The sequence below is a fragment of the Pseudophryne corroboree genome, chromosome 3 (genome assembly GCF_028390025.1).
Source record: "Pseudophryne corroboree isolate aPseCor3 chromosome 3, aPseCor3.hap2, whole genome shotgun sequence".
NCBI lineage: Eukaryota > Metazoa > Chordata > Amphibia > Anura > Myobatrachidae > Pseudophryne > Pseudophryne corroboree.
Genome location: NC_086446.1, coordinates 663,473,062 through 663,498,196, shown reverse-complemented (window position 1 = coordinate 663,498,196; position 25,135 = coordinate 663,473,062). Strand labels below are relative to the sequence as shown.

At 49.0% G+C, this 25,135-nt stretch overlaps 1 protein-coding gene across 4 annotated transcripts in view; it reads right to left on the bottom strand.

Annotated features, from left to right (window-relative positions):
• Positions 1–25,135, bottom strand: part of PLEKHA1 (pleckstrin homology domain containing A1) — a 145,764-nt gene that overhangs the window by 65,159 nt on the left and 55,470 nt on the right. For 3 of the 4 annotated variants that reach the window (XM_063961860.1, XM_063961859.1, XM_063961857.1), the window contains exon 2: positions 9,856–9,960. The exons of the other annotated variant lie outside the window; for it this stretch is intronic. The gene's annotated coding sequence lies outside the window, so the exon portion shown is untranslated. The remainder of the gene's footprint in view (positions 1–9,855; positions 9,961–25,135) is intronic. 4 annotated transcript variants of the gene reach the window in all.

Sequence of the window (25,135 nt, the reverse complement as noted above, 5' to 3'; positions counted from 1 at the left end):
CGATCGAGGTCGGGCCCTGTGTTCGATCCCTCTGGAGCTAATGGTGTCCAGTAGCCTAAGAAGCCCAAGCTAGCTGCAAGCAGGTAGGTTCGCTTCTTCTCCCCTTAGTCCCTCGTAGCAGTGAGTCTGTTGCCAGCAGATCTCACTGAAAATAAAAAACCTAAAATATACTTTCTTTTCTAGGAGCTCAGGAGAGCCCCTAGTGTGCATCCAGCTCAGCCGGGCACAAGATTCTAACGGAGGTCTGGAGGAGGGTCATAGAGGGAGGAGCCAGTGCACACCAGGTAGTCCTAAAGCTTTCTTTAGTTGTGCCCAGTCTCCTGCGGAGCCGCTATTCCCCATGGTCCTTACGGAGTTCCCAGCATCCACTAGGACGTCAGAGAAATAAGCATTTGGCTGAAGTGTTCAGCTCACCGTAATTTTTCTGTTTTTCTAAATCCACAAAACACTACTTACGTCATGCGAGGTTAACATCCTGACTTCCCCAAGCCACAACCTCTAACACCTGCTGAACATCACTGCAAATATAGATTCAGCATTATGAAAAGAGAACAATCACCTCTTTTTCATGCTCAAACACACCCACTTCCTGAAATACTGACTACACACACAGCCTCTTCATGTGTCGCTATCATTCTTTATGCTTACTTACTAAAGAAAAAACAATTGTGTGCTGGACTAACGGCTCACTTCATGTCATCAGCTGTCAACTGCTGCTCGTATACGTTGCCTAGCTCCAGAGCTAGAACCCTGCAGCCATTCATATAATCAGAATGACAGACACAGAGGAGGTCATTCACATAGTCCAAAATGTCCAGTGAAAATCAGATTTGTTGCCATTGGGTTGGCTACGAAATGTTCATCATGTCGACACAAGAATGTTGACATGATCTAAATTTCGACGTTGGCCATGCGGTCATTCTTCATGTAGACAGTGATGAAATGTTGACATTTCGTCCTGGTAGACCGGCAGTGGCTTACCTATTTCTTGCGGCTTCAGCGGCATAGTTCGAGTCCTATCGGTTATGTCACTTCCGGGCCAGATTTCAAATACTCTGGTGTCCGCTATCCCTAACCCTAATCTCTAGCCCTAATCATCCCACCTAGTACCTTATCATAACACACCCACACAGACAACACTCTGAGAATGTTGACATGTTGCCTGTCGGCATAACTGCCGACGCTGTGGTGTCAACATTTTTACTACATTCCTTTGCCATTGTGTGCATCTGTTTGCACAAGGGTGTGTTCAAATTTCAGCCAAATAGCATAGGGCAGTGGTTCCCAAATTTTTTTGTCACGACGCCCTAGACCAGGGGTGGGAAACCTTTTTTCTAGCGAGGGCCATTTGGATATTTATAAAATCCTTCGGGGGCCATAAAAAAATTCTCAATTTAAAAAAAATAAGATTTTACTCACCGGTAAATCTATTTCTTGTAGTTCGTAGTGGATGCTGGGAACTCCGTAAGGACCATGGGGAATAGCGGCTCCGCAGGAGACTGGGCACAACTAAAGAAAGCTTTAGGACTACCTGGTGTGCACTGGCTCCTCCCTCTATGACCCTCCTCCAGACCTCCGTTAGGATACTGTGCCCGGAAGAGCTGACACAATAAGGAAAGGATTTGGAATCCCGGGTAAGACTCATACCAGCCACACCAATCACACCGTATAACTCGTGATACTATACCCAGTTAACAGTATGAAATATAACTGAGCCTCTCAACAGATGGCTCAACAATAACCCTTTAGTTAACCAATAACTATATACAAGTATTGCAGACAATCCGCACTTGGGACGGGCGCCGAGCATCCACTACGGACTACGAGAAATAGATTTACCGGTGAGTAAAATCTTATTTTCTCTAACTTCCTAAGTGGATGCTGGGAACTCCGTAAGGACCATGGGGATTATACCAAAGCTCCCAAACGGGCAGGAGAGTGCGGATGACTCTGCAGCACCGAATGAGCGAACTCTAGGTCCTCCTCAGCCAGGGTATCAAACTTGTAGAATTTAGCAAATGTGTTTGACCCCGACCAAGTAGCTGCTCGGCAAAGATGTAAAGCCGAGACCCCTCGGGCAGCCGCCCAAGAAGAGCCCACCTTCCTCGTGGAATGGGCTTTTACAGATTTAGGATGTGGCAGTCCAGCCGCAGAATGTGCAAGTTGAATCGTGCTACAGATCCAGCGAGCAATAGTCTGCTTTGAAGCAGGCGCACCCAACTTGTTGGGTGCATGCAGGATAAATAGCGAGTTAGTCTTTCTGACTCCAACTGACTTGGAAACATAGATTTTTAGGGCCCGGACTACGTCCAGCAACTTGGAATCCTCCAAGTCACGAGTAGCCGCAGGCACCACAATAGGCTGGTTCAAATGAAAAGCTGAAACCACCTTTGGGAGAAATTGGGGACGAGTCCTCAATTCCGCCCTATCCATATGGAAAATCAGATAAGGGCTTTTACATGATAAAGCCGCCAATTCTGACACACGCCTGGCCGAAGCCAAGGCCAACAGCATGACCACTTTCCACGTGAGATATTTTAAATCCACGGTTTTAAGTGGTTCAAACCAATGTGACTTTAGGAAATTCAACACCACGTTGAGATCCCAAGGTGCCACTGGGGGCACAAAAGGGGGTTGAATATGCAGCACTCCCTTAACAAATGTCTGAACTTCAGGTAGTGAAGCCAGTTCTTTCTGGAATAAAATCGATCGAGCCGAAATCTGGACCTTAATGGAACCCAATTTTAGGCCCATAGTCACCCCTGACTGTAGGACGTGCAGAAAACGGCCCAGCTGAAATTCCTCCGTTGGGGCATTCCTGGCCTCACACCACGCAACATATTTTCGCCATAGGCGGTGATAATGGTTTGCGGTCACTTCTTTCCTAGCTTTAATCAGCGTAGGGATGACTTCCTCTGGAATGCCCTTTTCCTTCAGGATCCGGCGTTCATACCGCCATGCCGTTAAACGCAGCTGCGGTAAGTCTTGGAACAGACAGGGCCCCTGCTGCAGCAGGTCCTGTCTGAGCGGCAGAGGCCATGGGTCCTCTGAGATCACCTCTTGAAGTTCTGGGTACCAAGCTCTTCTTGGCCAATCCGGAACAATGAGTATAGTTCTTACTCCTCTTCGTCTTATTATCCTCAGTACCTTGAGTATGAGAGGAAGAGGAGGGAACACATAAACCGACTGGTACACCCACGGTGTCACTAGAGCGTCCACAGCTATTGCCTGAGGGTCTCTCGACCTGGCGCAATATCTTTCTAGCTTTTTGTTGAGGCGGGACGCCATCATGTCCACCTGTGGCCGTTCCCAGCTATTTACAATCAGCTGAAAGACTTCTGGATGAAGTCCCCACTCTCCGGGGTGGAGGTCGTGCCTGCTGAGGAAGTCTGCTTCCCAGTTGTCCACTCCCGGAATGAACACTGCTGACAGTGCTAACACGTGATTTTCCGCCCATCGGAGAATCCTTGTGGCTTCTGCCATCGCCGTCCTGCTTCTCGTGCCGCCCTGTCGGTTTACATGGGCGACCGCCGTGATGTTGTCTGACTGGATCAGTACCGGCTGGTTTTGAAGCAGGGGTCTTGCCTGACTTAGGGCATTGTAGATGGCCCTTAGTTCCAGAATATTTATGTGTAGGGAAATCTCCTGGCTTGACCATAGCCCTTGGAAGTTTCTTCCCTGTGTGACTGGCCCCCAGCCTCGAAGGCTGGCATCCGTGGTCACCAGGACCCAGTCCTGTATGCCGAATCTGCGGCCCTCTAGAAGATTAGCACTCTGCAGCCACCACAGCAGAGACACCCTGGTCCTTGGAGACAGGGTTATCAGCCGATGCATCTGAAGATGGGATCCGGACCACTTGTCCAACAGATCCCACTGAAAAATTCTTGCATGGAACCTGCCGAATGGAATTGCTTCGTAGGAAGCTACCATTTTTCCCAGGACTCGCATGCAGTGATGCACCGAGACCTGTTTTGGTTTCAGGAGATCTCTGACTAGAGACAACAACTCCTTGGCTTTCTCCTCCGGGAGAAACACCCTTTTCTGTGTCCAGAACCATCCCCAGAAACAGTAGACGTGTCGTAGGAACCAGCTGTGACTTTGGAATATTCAGAATCCAACCATGCTGTTGTAGCACCTCCCGAGATAGTGCTACCCCGACCAACAACTGCTCCCTGGACCTCGCCTTTATAAGGAGATCGTCCAAGTATGGGATAATTAAAACTCCCTTTTTTCGAAGGAGTATCATCATTTCGGCCATTACCTTGGTAAATACCCTCGGTGCCGTGGACAGACCAAACGGCAACGTCTGGAATTGGTAATGACAGTCCTGTACCACAAATCTGAGGTACTCCTGTTGAGGAAGGTAAATGGGGACATGTAGGTAAGCATCCTTGATGTCCAGTGATACCATGTAATCCCCTTCCTCCAGGCTTGAAATAACCGCCCTGAGCGATTCCATCTTGAACTTGAACCTTTTTATATAGGTGTTCAATGATTTCAAATTTAAAATGGGTCTCACCGAACCGTCCGGTTTCGGTACCACAAACATTGTGGAATAGTAACCCCTTCCTTGTTGAAGGAGGGGTACCTTGACTATCACCTGCTGTGAATACAGCTTGTGAATTTCCTCCAGCACTGCCTCCCTGTCCGGGGGAGCTGTTGGCAAGGCAGATTTGAGGAAACGGCGAGGGGGAGACGTCTCGAATTCCAGCTTGTACCCCTGAGATACTACTTGTAGAATCCAGGGATCCACCCGTGAGCGAGCCCACTGGTCGCTGAAGTTCTTGAGACGGGCCCCCACCGTACCTGGCTCCGCCTGTGGAGCCCCAGCGTCATGCGGTGTACTTAGAGGAAGCGGGGGAGGGCTTTTGTTCCTGGGAACTGGCTGTATGCTGCAGCTTTTTTCCTCTGCCTCTGGGCAGAAAGGACGCGCCTTTAACCCGCTTGCCTTTCTGGGGCCGAAAGGACTGTACCTGATAATACGGTGCTTTCTTTGGCTATGAGGGAACATGGGGTAAAAATGCTGACTTCCCAGCTGTCGCTGTGGAAACGAGGTCCGAGAGACCATCCCCGAACAACTCCTCACCCTTGTAAGGCAAAACTTCCATGTGCCTTTTAGAATCTGCATCCCCTGTCCACTGCCGAGTCCATAGACCCCTCCTGGCAGAAATGGACATTGCACTTTTTTTAGATGCCAGCCGGCAAATATCCCTCATGTATAAGACTGCGTCTTTAATATGCTCTATGGTTAGCAATATAGTGTCCCTGTCTAAGGTATCAATATTTTCTGACAGGGAATCTGACCACGCAGCTGCAGCACTGCACATCCATGCTGAAGCAATAGCTGGTCTCAGTATAATACCTGAGTGTGTATAAACAGACTTCAGGATAGCCTCCTGCTTCCTATCAGCAGGCTCCTTTAGGGCGGCCATGTCCGGAGACGGTAGTGCCACCTTCTTTGACAGGCGTGTGAGCGCTTTATCTATCCTAGGGGATGTCTCCCAACGTGACCTATCCTCTGGCGGGAAAGGGTACGCCATTAGTAACTTTTTAGAAATTACTAGTTTCTTATCGGGGGAAGCCCACGCTTCTTCACATACTTCATTTAATTCATCAGAAGGGGGAAAAACCACTGGTAGTTTTTTCTCCCCAAACATAATACCCTTTTTTGTTATACCTGGGGTAATATCAGAAATGTGCAACACATTTTTCATTGCCATAATCATGTAACGTGTGGCTCTATTGGAATGTACACTAGTCTCATCATCGTCGACACTGGAGTCAGTATCTGTGTCGACATCTGTGTCTGCCATCTGAGGTAGCGGGCGTTTTAGAGCCCCTGATGGCTTTTGAGACGTCTGGGCAGGCACGGGCTGAAAAGCCGGCTGTCCCACATCTGATATGTCGTCAAACCTTTTATGTAAGGAGTTGACACTGTCGCGTAATTCCTTCCACATATCCATCCACTCAGGTGTCGACCCCGCAGGGGGTGATATCACATTTATCGGCACCTGCTCCGCCTCCACATAAGCCTCCTCATCAAACATGTCGACACAGCCGTACCGACACACCACACACACACAGGGAATGCTCTGACTGAGGACAGGACCCCACAAAGCCCTTTGGGGAGAGAGAGAGAGAGAGAGAGAGAGAGAGAGTATGCCAGCACACACCAGAGCGCTATATAAAACAGGGATACACACTACACAGTGATTTTACCCCTTATAGCTGCTTATATATCACAGATTGCGCCTAAATTTAGTGCCCCCCCCCCTCTCTTTTTTACCCTATGTAGTCTGGAACTGCAGGGGAGAGCCTGGGGAACGATCCTTCCAGCGGAGCTGTGAGGGAAAATGGCGCCAGTGTGCTGAGGGAGATAGCCCCGCCCCTTTTCCGGCAGGCTTCTCCCGCTTTTTTATACAGTTATGGCAGGGGATTTTACACATATATAGTCTTAAAGGCTATATTATGTGTTAATTTGCCAAGTAAGGTACTTATATTGCAGCCCAGGGCGCCCCCCCCCCAGCGCCCTGCACCCATCAGTGACCGGAGTATGTTGTGTGCCTGGGGAGCAATGGCGCACAGCTGCAGTGCTGTGCGCTACCTTAATGAAGACCGAAGTCTTCTGACGCCGATTTCCAGGAACGTCTTCTTGCTTCTGGCTCTGCTAGGGGGACGGCGGCGCGGCTCCGGGACCGGACGACCGAGGCTGGGCCTGTGTTCGATCCCTCTGGAGCTAATGGTGTCCAGTAGCCTAGAAGCCCAAGCTAGCTGCTAGCTGAAAGCAGGTAGGTTCGCTTCTCTCCCCTAGGTCCCTCGTAGCAGTGAGTCTGTTGCCAGCAGATCTCACTGAAAATAAAAAACCTAAATATTACTTTCTTTCTAAGAGCTCAGGAGAGCCCCTAGTGTACATCCAGCTCGGCCGGGCACAAAATTCTAACTGAGGTCTGGAGGAGGGTCATAGAGGGAGGAGCCAGTGCACACCAGGTAGTCCTAAAGCTTTCTTTAGTTGTGCCCAGTCTCCTGCGGAGCCGCTATTCCCCATGGTCCTTACGGAGTTCCCAGCATCCACTTAGGACGTTAGAGAAATTACCCTGCCCCCCAGTAGGTCTGCCCCTTAGAGGTACTGTGTGTGCGCGCCGGAGGCGCGCGCGTGCCAAAAAAATTGGGTATGGCCAGTTAAAATGGGACGTGATACACATATGCCCCCAATAGTGCAGTGCCAGCTATACAGATGCCCCCCACCGTGCCAGCTATACAGATGCCCCCCACCGTGCCAGATGCCCCCCACCGTGCCAGATGCCCCCCACCGTGCCAGATGCCCCCCACCGTGCCAGATGCCCCCCACAGTGCCAGGTACACAGATGCCCCCACAGTGCCAGGTACACAGATGCCCCCACAGTGCCAGCTATACAGATGCCTCCACAGTGCCAGCTATACAGATGCCCCCACAGTGCCAGGTACACAGATACCCCCACAGTGCCAGCTATACAGATGCCCCCACAGTGCCAGCTATACAGATGCCCCCACAGTGCCAGCTATACAGATGCCCCCACAGTGCCAAGTACACAGATGCCCCCACAGTGCCAAGTACACAGATGCCCCCACAGTGCCAAGTACACAGATGCCCCCACAGTGCCAAGTACACAGATGCCCCCACAGTGCCAGGTACACAGATGCCCCCACAGTGCCAGCTATACAGATGCCCCCACAGTGCCAGCTATACAGATGCCCCCACAGTGCCAGCTATACAGATGCCCCCACAGTGCCAGCTATACAGATGCCCCCACAGTGCCAGGTACATAGATGCCCCCACAGTGCCAGGTACATAGATGCCCCCACAGTGCCAGGTACACAGATGCCCCCACAGTGCCAGCTATACAGATGCCCCCACAGTGCCAGCTATACAGATGCCTCCACAGTGCCAGGTACACAGATGCCCCCACAGTGCCAGGTACACAGATGCCGCCCCCCCCCCCCCCCGTGCTGCTTACTGACAGGGAGGAGAGCGCGGCTATGTCGGGTGGCGGCGGCGGCGTGTAGGACTTCAAACCAGCCGCCGGTGCGAGAGCCAATCAGAGCTCGCGGGCCGGCGGCCACGGCTCCTGATTGGCTACCGGTCCGCAAGCTCTGATGAGCTCACGAAGTGGCGGCTATTTTGAAGTCCTACACGCCGTCATCCAACATCGCCGCGCTCTTCTCCCTGTCCTGACCGCTGAGACACGCTGCCGCCGGACTGAGCGGCGACGTGTCTCACTGACAGAAGCGGGTGGGCCGGAGCAAACGGCTTCGCGGGCCGTATAGCGGAGGTTCCCCACCCCTGCCCTAGACCGAGTATCAGAATTTTATTCACGGCACCCCCAGGTTAAAAGTTTCTTATTGAAAAATTCTTCAAAAATATAAAATTAAGCAAACTGTTTATATGTTGTCTTTGGGTTTGGTTATGTGGTGAAGGACTGGATTTACTTCTGCTTGTTCACATATTTCATGATTGGAAGCCACCAGCACTAGATTTGTAAATTACATTGACCGTAATTAATTTTAATTGGTCCTACAGCACCAACCCAGGGCACCCTTGCAATTGTCCCGCACACAGTTTGAGAACCACTGGCATAGGATGTTGTCAAACAAGATGGTGGCATTTACGGAGCAGAACAGATAAGCTGGGCGCAATGAGGACTTTCTTACAAAACAGGGAGCTGCTGCTGTTGACTGAAATTACATTAAGTGACGAGACTATTGATGTGACATTTAAACCTAGTGCACTTCTTCATACTGTTCTGCAAAATCTACACAACCAGATGCACTTGTAGTGTACCGAGGCACCTTCCTAGAGCAGACTGAAAGGAGCTGAATCAGATATTGGGAAAAAGTAAAAACCAGGAGCAACTCTGCACCCGAATAAACTATACTGCAGTGTAAGGGGTGTAAGTACAATTAACTGTGTTCGCATGCAAGGTAAATGCCACCTGATTTGCATGAAGCCCACAAATAACGGACATATTTTTGATCCATCCTCACCCGCAGTGCAACAAGGTTCTGCCAAGGTGCAAATTAGCACCTTCTCTTACTTTGCTCCCATCTGTGAATCAGCTCTAAGTGAGCACCTTGTGTGTATTGCTCTTGGTATATGAGAACTGGAGTATTGCAGGAGCAGAGGGCCTGACCACGCAGGAGTCCGTCACCAGCCTGTCCACTTGCATGATTGTGTAAGGGATGGCAGACCGATCAGAATGAGTCAGGGCTATGGGACAGAGATAATCACCTTTCTGCTAGACTTGCCGAGAAGGTCAAGAAAAACAAAATAAGAAGGGGGAGGGAGATAATACTTGTATTTTAAATTCAATGCAGGAAAATAGAGTTCCAACATCATTGCAATGTGCCATTCCAGAACAGAACACCATGTCCTGCCAGCATTGTAAGTTTTCCCTCAGACCCCATTGAGATACAAGTGAAAACTTGTGATGTCAGTTCTACTGTAATTGACCACTACGTGTGCAGCCAACTGAATTCCCATAATTGGGAAAGAACTCCATATTAATGTATATAGATATGGATAATGTTACCAGTTCAAAGACAACATTACCGATAATATACTTCCTCTGAATAAGTGATAAATTATCAACTTACCTAAGGGATAGTGTAAATACGGCTAGCGTTCAGACTGGAAATAAAGCACCAGAAATTACAGCAAGCCTAGCATCAAGAGCATAACTACATATTAATTATTTCTTAGGAAATGGGTCAACCCATATCAAATGGTCCAGAATTAATTAATTGCTTGACCTTTCTTTTTTGTGTCATGGCCAGTGTAAGTTAGTAGTCAGAAACCACCATTACTTTATTTTTATTTACCTTCATACGAGATGGCAGCCATTATTGTATCATGCCATATGACACTTTTCACGTTTGCGAACGTTTGTGGTAAATGCAATATCAGCTCCGATAAGTCATAGAAAGCTGGGGGGGAAAAAACACCAAAAAAAAAAAAATAACACATTATTCTCAGCACATTTTGAGCTAAAAAAATATGTCAGAACTATTTCCCTACCTCAATTCCTTATAACTGAAATGTAATAGTCAGGAAAAAAAAAAAAAAATAAGGATTTTTTTTTGGTTTGTATTTCACCGGGAAGGTATAACATTTTAGAGCTGTCATTTTCTTGGGGGGGGGGGGGGGGGGGGGGGGGGGAAGGATAGCTATATACTCAAAGATTTGCCAAAGTTTGAGTTATCCATCTTGTCTACTTTTTTTATTAGAGCACTTTGAAATTGCAGGTTTTCGGTTTTTCACCTAAATTAACCACATACGCCATGATACAAAAAAATAAGAATTTACTTACCGATAATTCTATTTCTCGTAGTCGGTAGTGGATGCTGGGAACTCCGTAAGGACCATGGGGAATAGCGGCTCCGCAGGAGACAGGGCACATCTAAAGAAAGCTTTAGGATCACCTGGTGTGCACTGGCTCCTCCCCCTATGACCCTCCTCCAAGCCTCAGTTAGGATACTGTGCCCGGACGAGCGTACACAATAAGGAAGGATTTTGAATCCCGGGTAAGACTCATACCAGCCACACCAATCACACTGTACAACTTGTGATCTGAACCCAGTTAACAGCATGATAATAGAGAAGCCTCTATAAAAGATGGCTCACTACAACAATAACACGAATTTTTTGGTAACAATAATTATGTACCAGTATTGCAGACAATCCGCACTTGGGATGGGCGCCCAGCATCCACTACGGACTACGAGAAATAGAATTATCGGTAAGTAAATTCTTATTTTCTCTGACGTCCTAGTGGATGCTGGGAACTCCGTAAGGACCATAGGGATTATACCAAAGCTCCCAAACGGGCGGGAGTGCGGATGACTCTGCAGCACCGAATGAGAGAACTCCAGGTCCTCCTCAGCCAGGGTATCAAATTTGTAGAATTTTACAAACGTATTTGGTCCTGACCAAGTAACTGCTCGGCAAAGTTGTAAAGCCGAGACCCCTCGGGCAGCTGCCCAAGATGAGCCCACCTTCCTTGTGGAGTGGGCATTTTAAGATTTTTGGCTGTGGCAGGCCTGCCACAGAATGTGCAAGCTGAATTGTACTACAAATCCAACGAGCAATCGTCTGCTTAGAAGCAGGAGCACCCAGTTTGTTGGGTGCATACAGGATAAACAGCGAGTCAGATTTTCTGACTCCAGCCGTCCTGGAAACATATATTTACAGGGCCCTGACCACGTCAAGCAACTTGGAATCCTCCAAGTCCTTAGTAGCCGCAGGTACCACAATAGGTTGCTTCATGTGAAATGCAGAAACCACCTTAGGTAGAAATTGAGGACAAGTCCTCAATTCTGCCCTGTCAGAATGAAATATTAAATAAGGGCTTTTATATGATAAAGCCGCCAATTCTGACACACGCCTGGCTGAAGCCAGGGCTAACAGCATCGTCACCTTCCATGTGAGATATTTTAAGTCCACAGTGGTGAGTGGTTCAAACCAATGTGACTTTAGGAAACTCAACACAACATTGAGATCCCAAGGTGCCACTGGAGGCACAAAAGGAGGCTGTATATGCAGTACCCCTTTTACAAATGTCTGAACTTCAGGCACTGAAGCCAGTTCCTTTTGGAAGAAAATCGACAGGGCCGAAAATTGAACCTTAATGGACCCTAATTTTAGGCCCATAGACAGTCCTGTTTGCAGGAAATGGAGGAAACGACCCAGTTGAAATTTCTCTGTAGGGGCCTTCTTGGCCTCCCACCACGCAACATATTTTCGCCAAATGCGGTGATAATGTTTTGCGGTTACGTCCTTCCTGGCCTTGACCAGGGTAGGGATGACTTCATCTGGAATGCCTTTTTCCTTCAGGATCCGGCGTTCAACCACCAAGCCGTCAAACGCAGCCGCGGTAAGTCTTGGAACAAACAAGGCCCCTGCTGGAGCAGGTCCTTTCTTAGAGGTAGAGGCCACGGTTCGTCCGTGAGCATCTCTTGAAGTTCCGGATACCAAGTTCTTCTTGGCCAATCCGGAGCCACGAGTATCGTTCTTACTCCCCTTTGCCGTATAATTCTCAGTACTTTTGGTATGAGAAGGCAGAGGAGGGAACACATACACTGACTGGAACACCCACGGTGTTACCAGAGCGTCCACAGCTATTGCCTGAGGGTCTCTTGACCTGGCGCAATACCTGTCCAGTTTTTTGTTGAGGCGGGACGCCATCATATCCACCTTTGGTTTTTCCCAACGGTTCACAATCATGTGGAAGACTTCTGGATGAAGTCCCCACTCTCCCGGGTGTAGATCGTGTCTGCTGAGGAAGTCTGCTTCCCAGTTGTCCACTCCCGGAATGAACACTGCTGACAGTGCTATCACATGATCTTCCGCCCAGCGAAGAATCCTTGCAGCTTCTGCCATTGCCCCCCTGCTTCCCGTGCCGCCCTGTCTGTTTACGTGGGCGACTGACGTGATGTTGTCCGATTGGATCAATACCGCCTGACCCTGAAGCAGGGGTTTCGCTTGACTTAGGGCATTGTAAATGGCCCTTAGTTCCAGAATGTTTATATGAAGAGATGTCTCCAGGCTTGACCATAAGCCCTGGAAATTCCTTCCCTGTGTGACTGCTCCCCAGCCTCGCAGGCTGGCATCCGTGGCCACCAGGACCCAGTCCCGAATGCCGAATCTGCGGCCCTCTAGAAGATGAGCACTCTGCAACCACCACAGGAGGGATACCCTTGTCCCCGGTGACAGGGTTATCCGCTGAAGCATCTGAAGATGCGACCCGGACCATTTGTCCAGTAGGTTCCACTGGAAAGTCTTGCGTGGAATCTGCCGAATGGGATTGCTTCGTAGGAAGCCACCATTTTTACCCAGAACCCTTGTGCACAGAAAATCTAACTGAGGCTTGGAGGAGGGTCATAGGGGGAGGAGCCAGTGCACACCAGGTGATCCTAAAGCTTTCTTTAGATGTGCCCTGTCTCCTGCGGAGCCGCTATTCCCCATGGTCCTTACGGAGTTCCCAGCATCCACTAGGACGTCAGAGAAATAAGAATTTACTTACCGATAATTCTATTTCTCGTAGTCCGTAGTGGATGCTGGGGACTCCGTCAGGACCATGGGGGGATAGCGGCTCCGCAGGAGACAGGGCACAAAAGTAAAAGCTTTAGGATCAGGTGGTGTGCACTGGCTCCTCCCCCTATGACCCTCCTCCAAGCCTCAGTTAGGATACTGTGCCCGGACGAGCGTACACAATAAGGAAGGATTTTGAATCCCGGGTAAGACTCATACCAGCCACACCAATCACACTGTACAACCTGTGATCTGAACCCAGTTAACAGCATGATAACAGCGGAGCCTCTGAAAAGATGGCTCACAACAATAATAACCCGATTATTGTAACAATAACTATGTACAAGTATTGCAGACAATCCGCACTTGGGATGGGCGCCCAGCATCCACTACGGACTACGAGAAATAGAATTATCGGTAAGTAAATTCTTATTTTCTCTGACGTCCTAAGTGGATGCTGGGGACTCCGTCAGGACCATGGGGATTATACCAAAGCTCCCAAACGGGCGGGAGAGTGCGGATGACTCTGCAGCACCGAGTGAGAGAACTCCAGGTCCTCCTCAGCCAGGGTGTGCCCCTGACCAAGTAGCAGCTCGGCAAAGTTGTAAAGCCGAGACCCCTCGGGCAGCCGCCCAAGATGAGCCCACCTTCCTTGTGGAATGGGCATTTACATATTTTGGCTGTGGCAGGCCTGCCACAGAATGTGCAAGCTGAATTGTACTACACATCCAACTAGCAATCGTCTGCTTAGAAGCAAGAGCACCCAGTTTGTTGGGTGCATACAGGATAACAGCAAGTCAGTTTTCCTGACTCCAGCCGTCCTGGAAACCTATATTTTCAGGGCCCTGACAACATCTAGCAACTTGGAGTCCTCCAAGTCCCTAGTAGCCGCAGGTACCACAATAAGCTGGTTCAGGTGAAACGCTGACACCACCTTAGGGAGAAACTGGGGACGAGTCCGCAGCTCTGCCCTGTCCGAATGGACAATCAGATATGGGCTTTTGTGAGACAAAGCCGCCAATTCTGACACTCGCCTGGCCGAGGCCAGGGCCAACATCATGGTCACTTTCCATGTGAGATATTTCAAATCCACAGATTTGAGCGGTTTAAACCAATGTGATTTGAGGAATCCCAGAACTACGTTGAGATCCCACAGTGCCACTGGAGGCACAAAAGGGGGTTGTATATGCAGTACTCCCTTGACAAACTTCTGGACTTCAGGAACTGAAGCCAATTCTTTCTGGAAGAAAATCGACAGGGCCGAAATTTGAACCTTAATGGACCCCAATTTGAGGCCCATAGACACTCCTGTTTGCAGGAAATGCAGGAATCGACCGAGTTGAAATTTCTTCGTGGGCCTTCCTGGCCTCACACCACGCAACATATTTTCGCCACATGTGGTGATAATGTTGTGCGGTCACCTCCTTCCTGGCTTTGACCAGGGTAGGAATGACCTCTTCCGGAATGCCTTTTTCCCTTAGGATCCGGCGTTCAACCGCCATGCCGTCAAACGCAGCCGCGGTAAGTCTTGGATCAGACATGGTACTTGCTGAAGCAAGTCCCTTCTTAGCGGCAGAGGCCATGAGTCCTCTGTGAGCATCTCTTGAAGTTCCGGGTACCAAGTCCTTCTTGGCCAATCCGGAGACACGAGTATAGTTCTTACTCCTCTACGTCTTATAATTCTCAGTACCTTAGGTATGAGAAGCAGAGGAGGGAACACATACACCGACTGGTACACCCACGGTGTTACCAGAACGTCCACAGCTATTGCCTGAGGGTCTCTTGACCTGGCGCAATACCTGTCCAGTTTTTTGTTAAGGCGGGACGCCATCATGTCCACCTTTGGTCTTTCCCAACGGTTCACAATCATGTGGAAGACTTCCCGATGAAGTCCCCACTCTCCCGGGTGGAGGTCGTGCTGAGGAAGTCTGCTTCCCAGTTGTTCACTCCCGGAATGAACACTGCTGACAGTGCTATCACATGATTTTCCGCCCAGCGAAGAATCCTTGCAGTTTCTGCCATTGCCCTCCTGCTTCTTGTGCCGCCCTGTCTGTTTACGTGGGCGACTGCCGTGATGTTGTCCCACTGGATCAATACCGGCTGACCTTGAAGCAGAGGTCTTGCTAAGCTTAGAGCATTGTAAATTGCTCTTAGCTCCAGTATATTTATGTGGAGAGAAGTCTCCAGACTTGATCACACTCCCTGGAAATTTTTTCCTTGTGTGACTGCTCCCCAGCCTTTCAGGCTGGCATCCGTGGTCACCAGGACCCAGTCCTGGTTGCCGAATCTGTGGCCCTTTAGTAGATGAGCACTCTGCAGCCACCACAGAAGAGACACCCTTGTCCTTGGAGACAGGGTTATCCGCTGATGCATCTGAAGATGCGATCCGGACCATTTTTCCAGCAGATCCCACTGAAAAGTTCTTGCGTGAAATCTGCCGAATGGAATCGCTTCGTAAGAAGCCACCATTTTTCCCAGGACCCTTGTGCAAGGATGCACTGACACTTTTCCTGGTTTTAGGAGGTTCCTGACTAGCTCGGATAACTCCCTGGCTTTCTCCTCCGGGAGAAACACCTTTTTCTGGACTGTGTCCAGAATCATCCCTAGGAACAGCAGACGTGTCGTCGGAGACAGCTGCGATTTTGGAATATTTAGAATCCACCCGTGCTGTCGTAGAACTACTTGAGATAGTGCTACTCCGACCTCCAACTGTTCTCTGGACCTTGCCCTTATCAGGAGATCGTCCAAGTAAGGGATAATTAAGACGCCTTTTCTTTGAAGAAGAATCATCATTTCGGCCATTACCTTGGTAAAGACCCGGGGTGCCGTGGACAATCCAAACGGCAGCGTCTGAAACTGATAGTGACAGTTTTGTACCACGAACCTGAGGTACCCTTGGTGAGAAGGGCAAATTGGGACATGGAGGTAAGCATCCTTGATGTCCAGGGACACCATATAGTCCCCTTCTTCCTGGTTCGCTATCACTGCTCTGGAGTGACTCCATCTTGATTTGAACCTTTGTATGTAAGTGTTCAAATATTTCAGATTTAGAATAGGTCTCACCGAGCCGTCTGGCTTCAGTACCACAATATAGTGTGGAATAATACCCCTTTCCTTGTTGTAGGAGGGGTACTTTGATTATCACCTGCTGGGAATACAGCTTGTGAATTGTTTCCAATACTGCCTCCCTGTCGGAGGGAGACGTTGGTAAAGCAGACTTCAGGAACCTGCGAGGGGGAGACGTCTCGAATTTCCAATCTGTACCCCTGGGATACTACTTGTAGGATCCAGGGGTCCACTTGCGAGTGAGCCCACTGCGCGCTGAAACTCTTGAGACGACCCCCCACCGCACCTGAGTCCGCTTGTACGGCCCCAGCGTCATGCTGAGGACTTGGCAAAAGCGGTGGAGGGCTTCTGTTCCTGGGAATGGGCTGCCTGCTGCAGTCTTCTTCCCTTTCCTCTATCCCTGGGCAGATATGACTGGCCTTTTGCCTGCTTGCCCTTATGGGGACGAAAGGACTGAGGCTGAAAAGACGGTGTCTTTTTCTGCTGAGATGTGACTTGGGGTAAAAAAGGTGGATTTTCCAGCTGTTGCCGTGGCCACCAGGTCCGATGGACCGACCCCAAATAACTCCTCCCCTTTATACGGCAATACTTCCATGTGCCGTTTGGAATCTGCATCACCTGACCACTGTCGTGTCCATAAACATCTTCTGGCAGATATGGACATCGCACTTACTCTTGATGCCAGAGTGCAAATATCCCTCTGTGCATCTCGCATATATAGAAATGCATCCTTTAAATGCTCTATAGTCAATAAAATACTGTCCCTGTCAAGGGTATCAATATTTTCAGTCAGGGAATCCGACCAAGCCACCCCAGCGCTGCACATCCAGGCTGAGGCGATCGCTGGTCGCAGTATAACACCAGTATGTGTGTATATACTTTTTAGGATATTTTCCAGCCTCCTATCAGCTGGCTCCTTGAGGGCGGCCGTATCTGGAGACGGTAACGCCACTTGTTTTGATAAGCGTGTGAGCGCCTTATCCACCCTAAGGGGTGTTTCCCAACGCGCCCTAACTTCTGGCGGGAAAGGGTATACCGCCAATAATTTTCTATCGGGGGAAACCCACGCATCATCACACACTTCATTTAATTTATCTGATTCAGGAAAAACTACAGGTAGTTTTTTCACACCCCACATAATACCCTCTTTTGTGGTACTTGTAGTATCAGAAATATGTAACACCTCCTTTATTGCCCTTAACATGTAACGTGTGGCCCAAATGGAAAATAATAATAATTTACTTACCGATAATTCTATTTCTCGTAGTCCGTAGTGGATGCTGGGGACTCCGTCAGGACCATGGGGAATAGCGGGCTCCGCAGGAGACAGGGCACATCTAAAAAAGCTTTTAGGTCACATGGTGTGTACTGGCTCCTCCCCCCATGACCCTCCTCCAAGCCTCAGTTAGGTACTGTGCCCGGACGAGCGTACACAATAAGGAAGGATCTTGAATCCCGGGTAAGACTCATACCAGCCACACCAATCACACCGTACCACTTGTGATCTGAACCCAGTTAACAGTATGATAACAAAACGAAGTAGCCTCTGAAAAGATGGCTCACAACAAGAATAACCCGATTTTTGTAACAATAACTATGTACAAGCATTGCAGACAATCCGCACTTGGGATGGGCGCCCAGCATCCACTACGGACTACGAGAAATAGAATTATCGGTAAGTAAATTCTTATTTTCTCTAACGTCCTAGTGGATGCTGGGGACTCCGTCAGGACCATGGGGATTATACCAAAGCTCCCAAACGGGCGGGAGTGCGCGGATGACTCTGCAGCACCGAATGAGAGAACTCCAGGTCCTCCTTAGCCAGAGTATCAAATTTGTAAAATTTTACAAACGTGTTCTCCCCTGACCACGTAGCTGCTCGGCAAAGTTGTAATGCCGAGACCCCTCGGGCAGCCGCCCAAGATGCGCCCACTTTCCTAGTGGAGTGGGCCTTTACAGATTTAGGCTGTGGCACGCCTGTCACAGAATGTGCAAGTTGGATTGTGCTACAGATCCAACGTGCAATCGTCTGTTTAGACGCAGGAGCACCCATCTTGTTGGGTGCATACAATATAAACAGCAAGTCAGACTTTCTGACTCCAGCCGTCCTAAAATATATATTATATATATTATATATATATATATATATATATATATATATATATATATATATATATATATATATTTATATATTTTTAGGGTCCTGACAACGTCTATTAACCTGGAGTCCTCCAAGTCCCTAGAAGCCGCAGGCACCATAATAGGTTGTTTCAGGTGAAAAACCTGACACCCCCTTAGGAAGAAAACTGGAGACGAGTCCCAGTTCTGCCCTGTCCGAATGGAAATTTAAATATGGGCTTTTGTAAGACAAAGCCGCCCATTCTGACAATCGCCTGGCCGAGGCCAGGACCAACAGCATGGTCACTGTCCATGTGAGATATTGGTCAACAGCTTGTTCACTTTCCATGTGAGATATTTCAAATCCACAGATTTGAGCGGTTCAAACCAATATGATTTTAAGGAATCCCAACACTATGTTGAGATCCCACGGTGCCACTAGAGGCACAAAAAGGGGTGTATATGCAATACTCCCTTGACAATCTGGACTTCAGGAACTGAAGTCAATTCTTTTCGGAAGAAATTCTACAGGGCCGAAACTTAAAACCTTAAAGAACCCCAATTTTAGGCTCAAAACACTCCTGTTTTCAGGAAGTGTAGAATTCGACCTAGTTGAATTTTCTTCGTGGGGCCTTCCTGGCCTCACCCACGCAACATATTTTCACCACATGTGGTGATGACGTTGTGCGGTCACCTCCTTCCTGGCTTTGACCAGGGTAGGTATGACCTCTTATGGAATGCCTTTTTCCTTCAGGATCCGGCATTCAACCGCCATGCCGTCAAACGCAGCCGCGGTAAGTCTTGGAATAGACATGGTACCTGCTGAAGCAAGTCCCTTCTTAGCTCCCCAGGCCCTTAGTCCTCTGTGAGCATCTCTTGAAGTTCCGGGTACCAAGTCCCTCTTGGCCAATCCGGAGTCACGAGTATAGTTCATACTCCTCTATGTCTTATAATTCTCAATACCTTGGTTATGAGAAGCAGAGGAGGGAACACATACACCGACTGTTACACCCACGGTGTTACTAGGACATCCACAGCTATCGCCTGAAGGTCTCATGACCTGGCGCAATACCTGTCCCGTTTTTTGTTCGGGCGGGACGCCCTCATTTCCACCTTTGGTCTTTGCCAATGGCTCACAATCATGCGGAAAAACTTCCCTATGAAGTTCCCACTCTCCCAGGTGGAGGTCATGCCTGCTGAGGAAGTCTGCTTCCCAGTCGTCCACTCCCGGAGAGAACACTGCTGACAGTGCTATCACATGATTTTCCGCCTAGCGAAAAATCCTTGCAGTTTTTTCACTGCCCTCCAGCTTCTTGTGTCGCCCTTTCTGTTTACGTGGGCGACTGCCGTGATGTTATCCCACTGGATCAATACCGGCTGACCTTGAAGCAGAGGTCTTGCTAAGTTTAGAGCCTTATAATTTTTGCTCTTAGCTCCATCTATGTGGAGAGAATTCTCCAGACTTGATCACACTTTCCTGGAAATTTTTTCCCTGTGTGACTGCTCCCCAGCCTCTCAGGCTGGCCTCCGTGGTCACCAGCATCCACTCCTGAATGCTGAATCTGTGGCCCTCTAGAAGATGAGCACTCTGTAATCACCACAGGAGAGACACCCTTGTCCTTGGATATAGGGTTATCCGCTGATGCATCTGAAGATGCGATCCGGACCATTTGTCCAGCAGATCCCACTGAAGAGTTCTTGCGTGAAATCTGCCGAATGGAATTGCTTCGTAATAAGCCACCATTTTTACCAGGACTCTTGTGCAATGATGCATTGACACTTTTCCTGTTTTTAGGAGGATCCCGATTAGCTCGGATAACTCCCTGGCTTTCTCCTCTGGGAGAAACACCTTTTTCTGGACTGTGTCCAGAATCATTCCTAGGAACAGTAGACGTGTCCTCGGAAAAGCTACGATTTTGGAATATTTAGAATCCACTCGTGCTGTCGTAGAACTATTAAAGATAGTGCTACTCCGACCTCCAACTGTTCTCTGGACCTTGCCCTTATCAGGAAAGCGTCCAAGTTTCTTTTAAGAAGAATCATCATTTCGGCCATTACCTTGGTAAAGACCCGGGGCGCCGTGGACAATCCAAACGGCAGCGTCTGAACTGATAGTGACAGTTCTGTACCACGAACCTGAAGTACCCTTGGTGAGAAGGGCAAATTTGGACATGTAGGTAAATGTCCCTGATATCCAGTGACACCATCTCGTCCCCTTCTTCCTGGTTCGCTATCACTGCTCTGAGTGACTCCATCTTGGTTTGAACGCTTGTATGTAAGTGTTCAAATATTTCAGATCTCACCGAGCCGTTTGGCTTCAGTACCACAATATAGTGTGGAATAATACCCCCTCCCTTGTTGTAGGATGGGTACTTTGATTATCACCTGCTGGGAATACAGCCTGTGAATTGTTTCCAATACTGCCTCCCTGTCGTAGGTAGACGTTGGTAAAACAGACTTCCGGAACTTGTGAGGAGGAGACGTCTCGAATTTCCAATGTACACCTGGGATACTACATGTAGGATCCAGGAGTCCCCTTGCGAGTGAGCCCACTGCGTGCTGAAACTCTTGAGATGACCCCCTACCGCACCTGAGTCCGCTTGTACTGCCCCAGCGTCATGCTGCGGACTTGGCAGAAGCTGTGAAGGGCTTCTGTTCCTGGGAATGGGCTGCTTGCTGCAGTCTTCTTCCCGTTCCTCTACCCCTGGGCAGATATGACTGGCCTTTGCCCGCCTGCCCGTATGGGGACGAAAGGACTGAGACTGAAAAGACTGTGTCCTTTTCTGCTGAGATGTGACTCGGGGAACAAAAGGTGGATTTTTCAGCTGTTGCCATGGCCACCAGGTCCGATGGACCGCCCCTTTATACGGCAATACTTCCATGTGCCGTCTGGAATCTGCCTCACCTGACCACTGTCGTGTCTTCGTCTGGCAGATATGGACATCACATTTACTCTTGATGCCAGAATGCAAATATCCCTCTGCGCATCACGCATATATAGAAATGCATCCTTAAAATGCTCTATAGACAATAAAATCTTGTCCCTGTCAAGGGTATCAAAATTTTCAGTCAGGAAATCCGACCAAGCCCCCTCAGCGCTGCACATCCAGTCTGAGGCGATTGCTGGTCGTAGTATAACACCAGTATGTGTGTATATACTTCTTAGGCTATTTTTCAGCTTCCTATCAGCTGGCTCCTTGAGGGCGGCCGTATCTGGAGACGGTAACGCCACTTGTTTTATAAGCGTGTGAGCGCCTTATCCACCCTAAGGTGTGTTTCCCAACTCGCCCTTACTTCTGGCGGGAAAGGGTATACCGCCCATAACTTTCTATCGGAGGAACCCCACGTATCATCACACACTTCATTTAATTTATCTGATTCAGGCAAAACTACAAGTAGTTTATTCACACCCTACAAAATACCCTTATTTGTGGTACTTGTAGTATCAGAAATATGTAACACCTCCTTCATTGCCCTTAACATGTAACGTGTGGCCCTAAAGGAAAATACGTTTGTTTCTTCACCGTCGACACTGGAGTCAGTGTCCGTGAGGTAAATGGGCGTTTTTACAAGCCCCTGACGGTGTCTGAGACGCCTGGACAGGTACTAATTTGTTTGCCGGTCGTCTCATGTCGTCAACCGGCTCGCAGCGTGTTGACATGATCACGTACTTCCACAAGTAAGCCATCCATTCCGGTGTCGACTCCCTAGAGAGTGACATCACCATTACAGGCAATTTGCTCCGCCTCCTCACCAACATTTTTCTCATACATGTCGACACACACGTACCGACATACAGCACCCACACAGGGAATGCTCTGATAGAGGACAGGACCCACTAGCCCTTTGGGGAGACAGAGGGAGAGTTTGCCAGCACACACCAAAATGCTATAATTATACAGGGACAACCTTTATAAAAGTGTTCCTCCCTTATAGCATTTAATATATATTTATATCGCCAAATCAGTGCCCCCCCCTCTCTGTTTTAACCCTGTTTCTGTAGTGCAGTGCAGGGGAGAGCATGGGAGCCTTCCCCTCAGCCTTTCTGTGAGGGAAAATGGCGCTGTGTGCTGAGGAGAATAAGCTCCGCCCCCTTTTCGGCGGGTTTTTTCTCCCGGTTTTTAAGAACTGGCCTGGGTTAAAATACATACATATAGCCTTAATGGCTATATGTGATGTATTTATTTTGCCAATAAGGTACTTATATTGCTGCCCAGGGCGCCCCCAGCAGCGCCCTGCACCCTCCGTGACTAGGTCAGTGAGCCGTGTGACAACAATGGCGCACAGCTGCAGTGCTGTGCGCTACCTTCATGAAGACTGTGAAGTCTTCTGCCGCCTGTTTCCGGACCTCCGTTCTGCCGTCTTCTTCAGCGTCTGTAAGGGGGATCGGCGGCGCGGCTCCGGGACGAACCCCAGGCTGACCTGTGTTCCGACTCCCTCTGGAGCTCAGTGTCCAGTAGCCTAAAATCCCAATCCATCCTGCACGCAGGTGAGTTGGAGATCTCTCCCCTAAGTCCCTCGTTGCAGTGATCCTGTTGCCAGCAGGAATCACTGAATGAAACCTAAAAAAAAAAACTTTTCTAAACAGCTCTTTAAGAGAGCCACCTAGATTGCACCCTTCTCGGACGGGCACAAAAACCTAACTGAGGCTTGGAGGAGGGTCATGGGGGGAGGAGCCAGTACACACCATGTGACCTAAAAGCTTTTTTAGATGTGCCCTGTCTCCTGCGGAGCCCGCTATTCCCCATGGTCCTGACGGAGTCCCCAGCATCCACTAGGACGTTAGAGAAACGTTTGTTTCTTCACCGTCGACACTGGAGTCAGTGTCTGTGTCTGTGTCGACCGACTGAGGTAAATGGGCGTTTTAAAGCCCCTGACGGTGATTGAGACGCCTGGACAGGTACTAATTGGTTTGCCGGCCGTCTCATGTCGTCAACCGACCTTGCAGCGTGTTGACATTATCACGTAATTCCCTAAATAAGCCATCCATTCCGGTGTCGACTCCCTAGAGAGTGACATCACCATTACAGGCAATTGCTCCGCCTCCTCACCAACATCGTCCTCATACATGTCGACACACACGTACCGACACACAGCACACACACAGGGAATGCTCTGATAGAGGACAGGACCCCACTAGCCCTTTGGGGAGACAGAGGGAGAGTTTGCCAGCACACACCAAAACGCTATATTATACAGGGACAACCTTATATAAGTGTTTTCCCTTATAGCATCTTAATAATAAGAATTTACTTACCGATAATTCTATTTCTCGGAGTCCGTAGTGGATGCTGGGGTTCCTGAAAGGACCATGGGGAATAGCGGCTCCGCAGGAGACAGGGCACAAAAAAGTAAAGCTTTACTAGGTCAGGTGGTGTGCACTGGCTCCTCCCCCTATGACCCTCCTCCAGACTCCAGTTAGGTACTGTGCCCGGACGAGCATACACAATAAGGGAGGCATTTTGAATCCCGGGTAAGACTCATACCAGCCACACCAATCACACCGTACAACTTGTGATCTAAACCCAGTTAACAGTATGACAACAGAAAGGGCCTCTTAAAGATGGCTCCTTAACAATAACCCGAATTAGTTAACAATAACTATGTACAAGTATTGCAGATAATCCGCACTTGGGATGGGCGCCCAGCATCCACTACGGACTCCGAGAAATAGAATTATCGGTAAGTAAATTCTTATTTTCTCTATCGTCCTAAGTGGATGCTGGGGTTCCTGAAAGGACCATGGGGATTATACCAAAGCTCCCAAACGGGCGGGAGAGTGCGGATGACTCTGCAGCACCGAATGAGAGAACTCCAGGTCCTCCTTTTCCAGGGTATCAAATTTGTAAAATTTTACAAACGTGTTCTCCCCCGACCACGTAGCTGCTCGGCAGAGTTGTAATGCCGAGACCCCTCGGGCAGCCGCCCAAGATGAGCCCACCTTCCTTGTGGAGTGGGCTTTTACAGTTTTAGGCTGTGGCAGGCCTGCCACAGAATGTGCAAGTTGAATTGTGTTACAAATCCAACGAGCAATCGACTGCTTAGAAGCAGGTGCGCCCAACTTGTTGGGTGCATACAATATAAACAGCGAGTCAGATTTTCTGACTCCAGCCGTCCTTGAAATGTATATTTTTAAGGCTCTGACAACGTCCAACAACTTGGAGTCCTCCAAGTCGCTAGTGGCCGCAGGCACCACAATAGGTTGGTTCAGATGAAATGCTGATACCACTTTAGGGAGAAAATGCGGACGAGTCCGCAGTTCTGCCCTATCCGAATGGAAGATTAGATAAGGACTTTTATAAGATAAAGCCGCCAATTCAGATACTCTCCTGGCAGAGGCCAGGGCTAGTAACATAGTCACTTTCAATGTGAGATATTTCAAATCCACCTTTTTCAATGGTTCAAACCAATGGGATTTGAGGAAATCTAAAACTACATTTAGATCCCACGGTGCCACCGGAGGCACCACAGGAGGCTGTATATGCAGTACTCCCTTGACAAAAGTCTGGACCTCAGGGACAGAGGCCAATTCTTTTTGGAAGAATATTGACAGGGCCGAAATTTGAACCTTAATGGATCCCAATTTGAGACCCATAGATAATCCTGATTGCAGGAAATGTAGGAAACGACCCAGTTGGAATTCCTCCGTCGGAACACTCCGATCCTCGCACCACGCTACATATTTTCGCCAAATGCGGTGATAATGTTTCACGGTGACTTCCTTCCGTGCCTTAATCAAGGTAGGAATGACTTCTTCTGGAATGCCTTTCCCTTTTAGGATCTGGCGTTCAACCGCCATGCCGTCAAACGCAGCCGCGGTAAGTCTTGAAAAAGACAGGGACCCTGCTGTAGCAGGTCCCTTCTCAGAGGTAGAGGCCACGGTTCGTC